Consider the following 9,089-nt stretch of genomic DNA (forward strand, 5'->3'; position numbering starts at 1 on the left):
TTCTTGTCATTTTATTATAGTAGTCTTGTTTGGAAATAAATAAATGGATTATTTTCATATGTTTATCATTTCTGTTTCTTGTTGGTATATTGTATGTGACATTTAGGAACACTAAATACTGTAATGTTATGCTTTCATATTTCACTTAATCATTTTTATTATTTGCAAACAATCTGAGAAATAGTAATTTTTTACCTATTTGAATTTGATAACATAATTGTATTTGTTTTCTAGAATGAATAAAATCATACTAAATCTGTTGAAGTTTTATTTAACTTGTTCTCAGCTATTTATGAAATGCTATAAAATCTGAGTTTGCGTAACGAAGCATGCTAAAGTAATTCAAAAGGAATTCTTGAAATATTGTTATCTGAGCAGCAGCCATTCTCGGTTCATTTGTGATTAATTCATCCTGTGATTTGTGTTTCACTGGGTTCTGCTTACTCAAGGCTGTGGACACCGTTTCAGGGTAAGCCAACAGAAGGTATTTTCCTTAAACATCACTTACTATTAACAGGAGCCACAGTTAACAGTAAAGTGCCTCTCACCTTAGTCCATGTCACATGCTTCATCTGATTTTCTTTTTCAGAGGGAAGTGGTTTATACAAAACACTGTTTTCCTTACCTTTATAATTCCAGAAACTCAGCAGGAGAAATTCATAACACCCTGCTAGACAGAAACCATTTCAACATCTTTTTAACAATCCCTGCAAGCAGACTCTTATTAACATGTGAACAGTCTGGACCAATGGGGTTTATTCTGTTGTTTCAAAGCAAATTGATCAATTACCAGATTAATTTTTTTCTCACTCCCCTGAAAGCTCCTGCTGCCGGTTGCTTCTAGAGCAGTGGTCACCAGCCGGTAGATCGCGATCGACTGGTAGATCACTGAGCTTCTGCCAGTCGATTGCAATCTCCGGCTGCTAAAAATCTGGTGGCGCAGCGGGGCTAAGGCAGGCTCCCTGCCTGCCCTGGCCCTGCCCTGCTCCCGGAAGCAGCCAGCATGTCCCTGTGAGGGAGGGGCAGGGGCAGGGGGTCTCCGTGCGCCGCTCCTGCCTGCAAGCACTGCCCCCGCAGCTCCCATTGGCTCGGAACTGCAGCCAATGAGAGCTGTGGGGGTGGCGCCTGCAGGGATAGATAGCATGTGGAGTCAGGTACCCCTACCAGAGATCGCAGCGCAGGGACATGCCAGCAGCTTCCGGGAGCAGTGTGGGGCCAAGACAGGCAGGGAGCCTGCCTTACCCTGCCGCCTGAGGTAAGTGCCACCTGCTGGGAGCCCGCATCCCAACCCTGAGCCCCCTTTTGGAGCCAGCATCCCATACCCCCTCCCGCACCCCAACCCTGAGCCCCCTCCCACAGCCAGCACTCTGTACCCCCTCCTTCACCCCCGAGTCCCCTGCCCCAAACCACCTCCTGCACCCAACGTCCCTCCCAGAGCTCACACCCCTCACCTCCTCCTGTTCTCCAACCTCTGCCCCAGGCTCATCCTGGACCCCCTCCCACACTCCGAACCCCTCGGCCCCAGCCCAGTGAAAGTGAGTGAGGGTGGGGGAGAACGAGGGAAGGGGGAATGGAGTGAGCGGGGTGGGGCCTCGAGAAAGGGTAGATCCTAGGTTGCACTTAAATTCAAAGTGATCTTGTGCTTAAAAAGGTTGGAACCACTGTTCTAGGGAGAGTTCAAATTCTCCTGCCCGTGCTCAGCCAGCTTCTTTTAGCTTCAGCTTTTCACCTCATAAAATGCCCACAGTCTAGAGATTACTTTGGTAGCAGAATTCTGATACCAGAACTAGGATGTCTACATCTCACCAACTAGTCCAGCCCAATGTTAATGCACCCGTCCGAGTACAGGCTGTAGTGTTACATAGCAGCAAGGCCTGCAGCAGCAAACAGGGCCACTCCAGGTGAGGTGCCTTCTCTTAAGCCTACAGAAATAAAAATATATTTAGTTCAGAAATTAGATTTTTCAAGCCTTAAAAGATGATTTTTAAGAAAGCATCCATGAATGAATGGGGAAGGCTTTTAAATAAGGGTTTAAATGAGGGTTAATAACATGATATGGAAGGGGAAGCTATCTCACTATGAATAAAATTGTTTTAAGAAAAATATATACTTGGTCTCTAGCACCCAAGGGCTTAAAGAAGTATATACACTGTCTCATTGATCCGTACTGAAGGATCTGTGAGGAAGTTAAATCTTTAATTCACAACTACTTTAATTACACAAGAAGTAGGGCATCTGGGGAAAGTATATTCTTATATATTAAACAAATACTTTTATATGAACCTCTACAACTTCTAGTTGATCCCCAGCAGAGGTAGTGTGTATAAAAGGGAAGTGAATGAATTAGTAAGTCTGGTGGTGTCAAGAAGTGTGATTGCCTGAGCATGTGGGAAAGGATTTCTGCATCAGAAAGTTCAAGAAGGGTTTTGAGTTTGGGACATTTTTCAAAAGGAAAAAAAATTACTATCTGGATGAGTTGAGGAAAATATTCAATTTTTCTTATGTCCTGGCACATGTAATTTGGGTTGGATTGGGTTTAAAAACATGTATCCTTAGCTGACACATTAAGTCAATGCCAGTAAGGCTTTTTTAATACAGTTGTATCTTTCAGAAGGTAAAAAAGTAGAAGTCTGTGAACGTATACACTTAACATTTATAAATAGTCAAACTGAAAATAAAGTTATATGTAATGTTCCCATCTAAAGACCGCCATGGCTAGCTGGTCTTCCTTTCTACCATATTGTAATTTGCTTCTGCCTTGGCTCTCTGTGGCTTGAGGTCTGATCTTACTCCCACTGAAATCCATGAAACAATTTTGCCACTGATTTCAGTAGGATCAGATTGGTCCTGAAATTAGTCTGAGGTTTCCTACCTCTGCCTTCTCATATGGGAATGGTTAGCAACTGACACTCCCAGTGTCTTTTCTTTTGAGGTGTGAGAGAGAATAAATATGTTCATAACAGATGAAATACACACCCATGCAATTATATATAGAACACAAAGAAAGCAACAATCTTCCCTATTTTCAGAGTTGCCCCGCAACTTGGCTGCTGAGCAATGTGCTTCTCAAGTTTACCATTCTCTCAGCTCTTCTGCTCCCAGGTGCAGGACAATCAGATTCAGAGAAAATGGCAAAATAAACAGAACAGAGAATAAACAGCAGCAGTGAAGGTTTTCTGAAGTTGCTGTTCAGTGTGAGTTTTCTTTTTATTGTTATATTGTACTTTTGCAGTTGTTTCTGTAAGCAGTGTCAGGATGAGCTCCACCCTGACATCTGGTGGTGAGGTGTGGCAAGTTGTGGAAAAAAACCACAGGGGCTGATCTCATTTGCATAGGCACACCCACCCCGCCTAGACTGAGGCCATAGCTGCCCAAATGGTCACTTCGGCTGCTGTGGGATCCCCAGTGTCTCTGTTATTGGGGCAGGAAGAATAAATTGTTATTACCCTGATTATGGGAACTGTGCTTGGAACTGTACTTGGCCTTTTGTTATGATGGAGGGACTCACCATCAACTAAGTAGCACTCGCTAGGCAAGGGTCATGGGTTCCAAAACTGTGTGAATTGAGAGAGGCTGGGGACAAGTATTAATACTTGGTGGCATGGGCCCCTTGGTGAGGGCCTTACATGCTAATTGCACTTCCTCCTCTCTCCACTGTGGAATATCAGAGCTAATTTTGATTTCATTAGAAGTCTAGTTACAGGCTGCTGAGCTCACTTTGGGCTAATAGTGCACCAGCACTGAGGCTCCCCTACTACAAGCTGAATTCACCAAAGAGCTGAACTGACTAAGAGCTGAAATCACTGAGCATTGTGTTAAGTAGTGGGGGAGCCTGAAGATATATTGTGGAGCAGTTTGCGGGACGGCTGGAGTGCGTTGTGGACAGGCTGGCGGAGCAATTCGTAGGATGGCGGGAGCTGTTGGTGGGACGCGGAGCAGTTTGTGGACCGGCTGGTGGAGCAGTTCGTGGGATGGCGGGAGCTGCTTGTGGGCCGCGGAGCTGAGCTGAGCGAAGGAGTTCGTGGGGCGGCTGGCGGAGCGGAGCGGAGCGAAGGCCTATGGAGCTGTGGGGCGGTCAGCTTCAGATCATGTAAGGTGCCTCTTACCCCCGTCCCATCTCCACCCAGGGTGGGAGGTAAAGCTCCGCAGATAAACTTTCGAACTCTGGGGCTGCCCTGACCAGGGACAGAGACTTTTGGGTCATTGGACTTTTGGGACTTTGGGTGATTTGGGGTTGCTGGACTCAAGAACCAAAGGGAAAGGGGCATGCCCCAGTTTGCTTGGGGTGGGTTTTTTTTGCTCATGGGTTGTGTTATGAATCCTGTTGGTGGTGTTTCCCCAACATAATGCCACATTGTTTCTCTCTGTTATTAAAAGGCTTTTTACTACACTCAGACTATGTGCTTGCGAGAGGGGAAGTATTGCCTCTTGGAGGCGCCCAGCGGGGGTGGTATATATTTGTCCCAGGTCACTGGGTGGGGGCTCGAGCCGGTTTGCATTGTGTTATTGGAATGGATCCCCTAGATATTGAACCCGGCCCTTGTTGCTGCCAACTCTGACGGGTAGAAGGGTTACATTTCTGTCAAACAATTTAAATTGGCAAATCCAGTTTTTGTTTGAACAAAGCAGTAAATAAACTTGCACCTTTTTATATTTTTTCTGTTGTGAAAAAGGCTGTCTTAATTTGGCATGTGCATAGTTATTAATGAAGCCTTTTGGGGGAAAAATTGTCTAAATATGGATAAGCTAATCTACTTATACTACTAAACATTTTTAATGTGGCTATTCCAATGGGCACTTGCCCTTAGACAAGATTGTGGCTATTTCTTATGCACTGTAATTCTTTCTTTTTAAAATGTATGGTGAGAAAAGTGACTATGTAAAAAACATAACTACTCCTTACTCTGCAGAATCGCTTTCTTGACTCGTCTTTTGATGTGGCAATAGGGACTCCACAGTAAAGGTTGGAACTAATGTCTTGTTATGACTGATTTTTACATGCTCCCTATCTTTTCCAGAAAGAAAACAATATCCCTGAAGGCAGAGCTAGGGGCGGAATTGGGGGTGTGGGAGGAGCTGGGGCTAGAGGCGGAGCTGGTCTGGGATTGGGGAGGGAATGAGGGCAGAGCTGGCCTGGGGGTGAAGCAGGGAGTGGAGTAGAGCTACAGCTGGGGTCAGAGAGGGAATGAGGGGAAAGCCCAGTAGGATAGAATGGAGCTGTGGCCATCCATCCATCCATTCCTATGCCAGTCTATGGGAATTGCTTCATCATGCTGTTGCTGAATCAATCAGCAGATGTCACGTTCCTGACCGCTCCGTGCTGCCAGATGTTATCTTGTTCTTTGGTTCTCCCATTCTTGAGGCTGTTGGGTGGATTCCAGTCTGCCCTCCGGAGGTCCTCTGGTTATTTCCACTTGATGCCTTCTTCAGCCGATGGACACTGCATTTGTAGACTGGCACCTCCCTGATCATTTAGTTATTATCCACACCAAGCATCCATCCACATACATCCTCTATCTCTACTTTAATCACAATTGTTAACAAAGCGAGATGAATACAACAAAAGGGCGGGGAGTCTCTGGGTGCTGTTTCTATTGTTACAGAGTATTGCTTTGAGTCTCTCTCTGTGTGAGTAGTTGTTACAAAGAATTGCTTTGAGAACAGACTCTGTCTTAGAATGTACTAACACAATTAGCAGCTTGTAAGTTTCACACATAGAGGGAGAGAAACAGTACCAAAAACCAAGAGACCTCTTAATTAGTAATACCCTGGAATTTAAACTATGGGGACTCAAACTCATTTGTGATTTTAATCAGAACTTCTTTAATATGATCCAACACTCTCACTGCACCAATCTGAAGGACAGAAATCTATGTCTCAAACTTTGGTTAATGGAGAAGTCTATGCACCCAGCATCTGATCCAGGTCTGCAGACACCCCCCCCCCCCACCAATCCCCCTGGACAGTGTTCCCTGGTGACTTCACCTGCCTCACAGCAGAAGGCTCACTCCTCCAAAAAGGTAGCCAGGAAAAGGGCTTTGACTTCTCCTCTCATGGACTGGACAAAAACAACAGTCTCTAGCCCGCTCCTCATCCTCAGTACCGACCACACCACAGCTAAGTACTTATGAGGCACCGGGATCTTCCGGTACCACACATACAACGAAAGCCAGTGACCGTAAGTGGGCAGGCTCGGAGTCGAGGAGCAAACAGAAACCTACCTCCTCCACTACGACACCAACAAAGCTTCCTAAAGATGTGGCACTGAAACACTCCATGCAGGTTATGGCACCACCTCCTGTCCCAATAGTGCAGAGCGCCCCAATGCCAGCACCAACAACTACAATAGCACTGTTGGCACCGACCACTTTGGTACCAAAACCATTGGCACAGCACCTTTTCCTACATCATGTGGACTTCCATGTCTCATTGATGTCTCATCGATGCTGGAATCACATCTCTTCGGCACTGATGTTTCTCCAGCATGCACAGCACTGTGTCAGCCCACTTCACCTCTGCCCCCTCCATTCTCTTTCGAGGAAGAAGATAGTGAAGAGGAGGGTGCCTTCTCATCTCACCACTCCTCTCCCATTCAATCTACTGCAGTACTGGGTCCACCTGTACAGCCTAAAGCTCATGACAGGGCTGACACCCAGACCTAGTATGGCCCCGCATGGATGCCACCACCTATACCATTCCCCACTCAGTGGCCCTACTGGGATCCCTGGGGTAGGGGGCATACAGGCGACAGTACCCCAGACCCCCGAGCTTATACAGGGAGAGGATTAGATCTCCCCCACCACACTCAGTTACTGCACCTTCAGAGCCGCCTTTGAAGAACAGGAGGAGGCCCGGGAACAGGACACAACACCAACAACCAACATTTCTTATTCATCGCCAAAGGAGGTCATAATGCCCAATCCTCTGGAGATCCCTCTAGAGGAGTCCCCAGAGTCCAAGCACAAATTAATGAACATTCTCCATACATCCTCCTCATCAGAAATTGCGCTTCCCATAAATGGCACACACATGGAGCCAGCCAAAAACATATGGCAGACTCCAGCTACGATACCGCCCACCTGCAAGAGAGTGGATAAGAAGAACTATGTTCCCTCTAAAGGACTAGACTTCTTATTTTCTCACTCCACACTGAACTCGCCAGTGGTCAATGCTGTCAATCAACGAGGCAGACAATGAGCCAGATCCAACCTACATGACAAAGAGTGGAAATGTCTGGATCTCTTTGGCCGCAAGGCCTATTCATCTGGCACTCTTCAGTTCCAGATTGCCAGTTACACTGCCCTAATGGTGAAATACAAACACCCAAATTATTCCAAACTCGCTGAATTTATTCACGACATACCGGAGGACAAAAGAAACCAATTTAAGTCCATCATTTGAAAAGGCTAACTCCTATCCAGAACCGCCTTACAGGCATCTCTAGATGCGACTGATACAGTGGCACACTCCATGTCTACTGCCATAGTTATGTGCTGGGCTTCGTGGCTCCACCTGTCTGGCTTCCCAAGGGAGGTACAATCCACTATGGAGGACCTTCCGTTGGATGGCCAGAAGTTTTTTCCATGGCAAAAAATGAGTCCCTTCATACCCTGAAAAACTTGAGGGTGACACTTTGCTCCCTGGTTATATACACATCTGTGCAAAAAAAGAAAACAGGGTAAATACTATCCCACTCAATGTACGCCTCACAACAGAGGCACTACGACACGCAAAGGCAAAGACAGAGGCCTCCAAAGTGTCACCAACCTCCAACTCAATCATCAACATCCTGCCAGCCCTCTGCAAAACAACAATTTTGAGGGTTTGGTTGAGGGCCCGAAAGACCTCCCCCATTCTTCAGTGCTGACACCATCACTAACCATCTCCCATTTTGGATACTGCTTGACCCCTATCAACGCAGCGTAGCAATCCATCACCACAGACGAATGGGTTCTAGAAATAATCCATTCAGGTTATATGATACCATTCATCTCCATCCCACCCATCCACCCTCCCTCTTCAGGGACCCTTCTCATGAACACCTTCTACAGAAAGAAGTAAACCACCTCGTACCTCTGGATGCCGTGGAACAGGTACCATCATAACACAGAGGGAAGGGTTTTTACTCCCACTACTTCTTAACCCAGAAAAAGAATGGCAGATGGAGGCCTACTTTAGACCTCTGAAAATTCAACAAATTCATAAGGCTCCAATGGTTCAGGATGGTCACATTAGCAACAATAATACCAGCACTGGAATAGGGGGACTGGTTTTCAGCCCTTGACCTCCAAGATGCCTATTTTCATGTAACCATGCATCCCGCACACAGGAGGTTCCTCAGATTTACTCTAGGGACAGAACACTATCAACACAAGGTTCTGCTGTTTTGCCTTTCAACAGCACTTTGGGTCTTTTCCAAAGTGCTCGTGGTAGCGGCCATATGCCTCCAGAAACATGGAGTGACAATTTTTCCCTATCCGGACTATTGCCTATTAAAAGCACCACCCAGGCAGATGCCATAGCCACTACGCACACAACAATCACCCTCCTCTCATGGCTGGGACTACAACTCAGCGTACAAAAATCAACGCTGACACCTGTGCAGACACTGGACTTTATCGGGCTGCATCTCAATGCTGTAGAGGCCAAAATGTCATATCACCAATCAGATTTATCATAGTCAATCTGATCTCCTCTGTACGGAACAGCCCACAGAGATCAGCACAGACTTGCCTCCAGCTATTCGGCCATATGGCAGCAACCACATTTATGGTACGACATGCGTATCTTCACATGCGCCGCCTTCAGGGTTGGTTAGGAACCATCTACATACCACACAAACACAGCCTAAACAGAGGCCTCGTAATACCACTCAAAATCAAAGACTCGCTAAACTGGTGGACACAACCCAATAATGTGTGTGTGGAAGTCCCTTTCAAACAGACTCCAACTTCAATGGTTCTCACAAGCGACGTCTCTTTGATAGGCTGGGGAGCTCACCTACAACATCAAACAATTCAAGGCAGGTGATCTCCTACCGAGACACTGTAACACATAAATAGACCATCCATAGACCTCTTTGTGACCTC

This window comes from Chelonia mydas, chromosome 1 (assembly GCF_015237465.2).
Source record: "Chelonia mydas isolate rCheMyd1 chromosome 1, rCheMyd1.pri.v2, whole genome shotgun sequence".
NCBI classification, from domain to species: Eukaryota; Metazoa; Chordata; order Testudines; family Cheloniidae; genus Chelonia; species Chelonia mydas.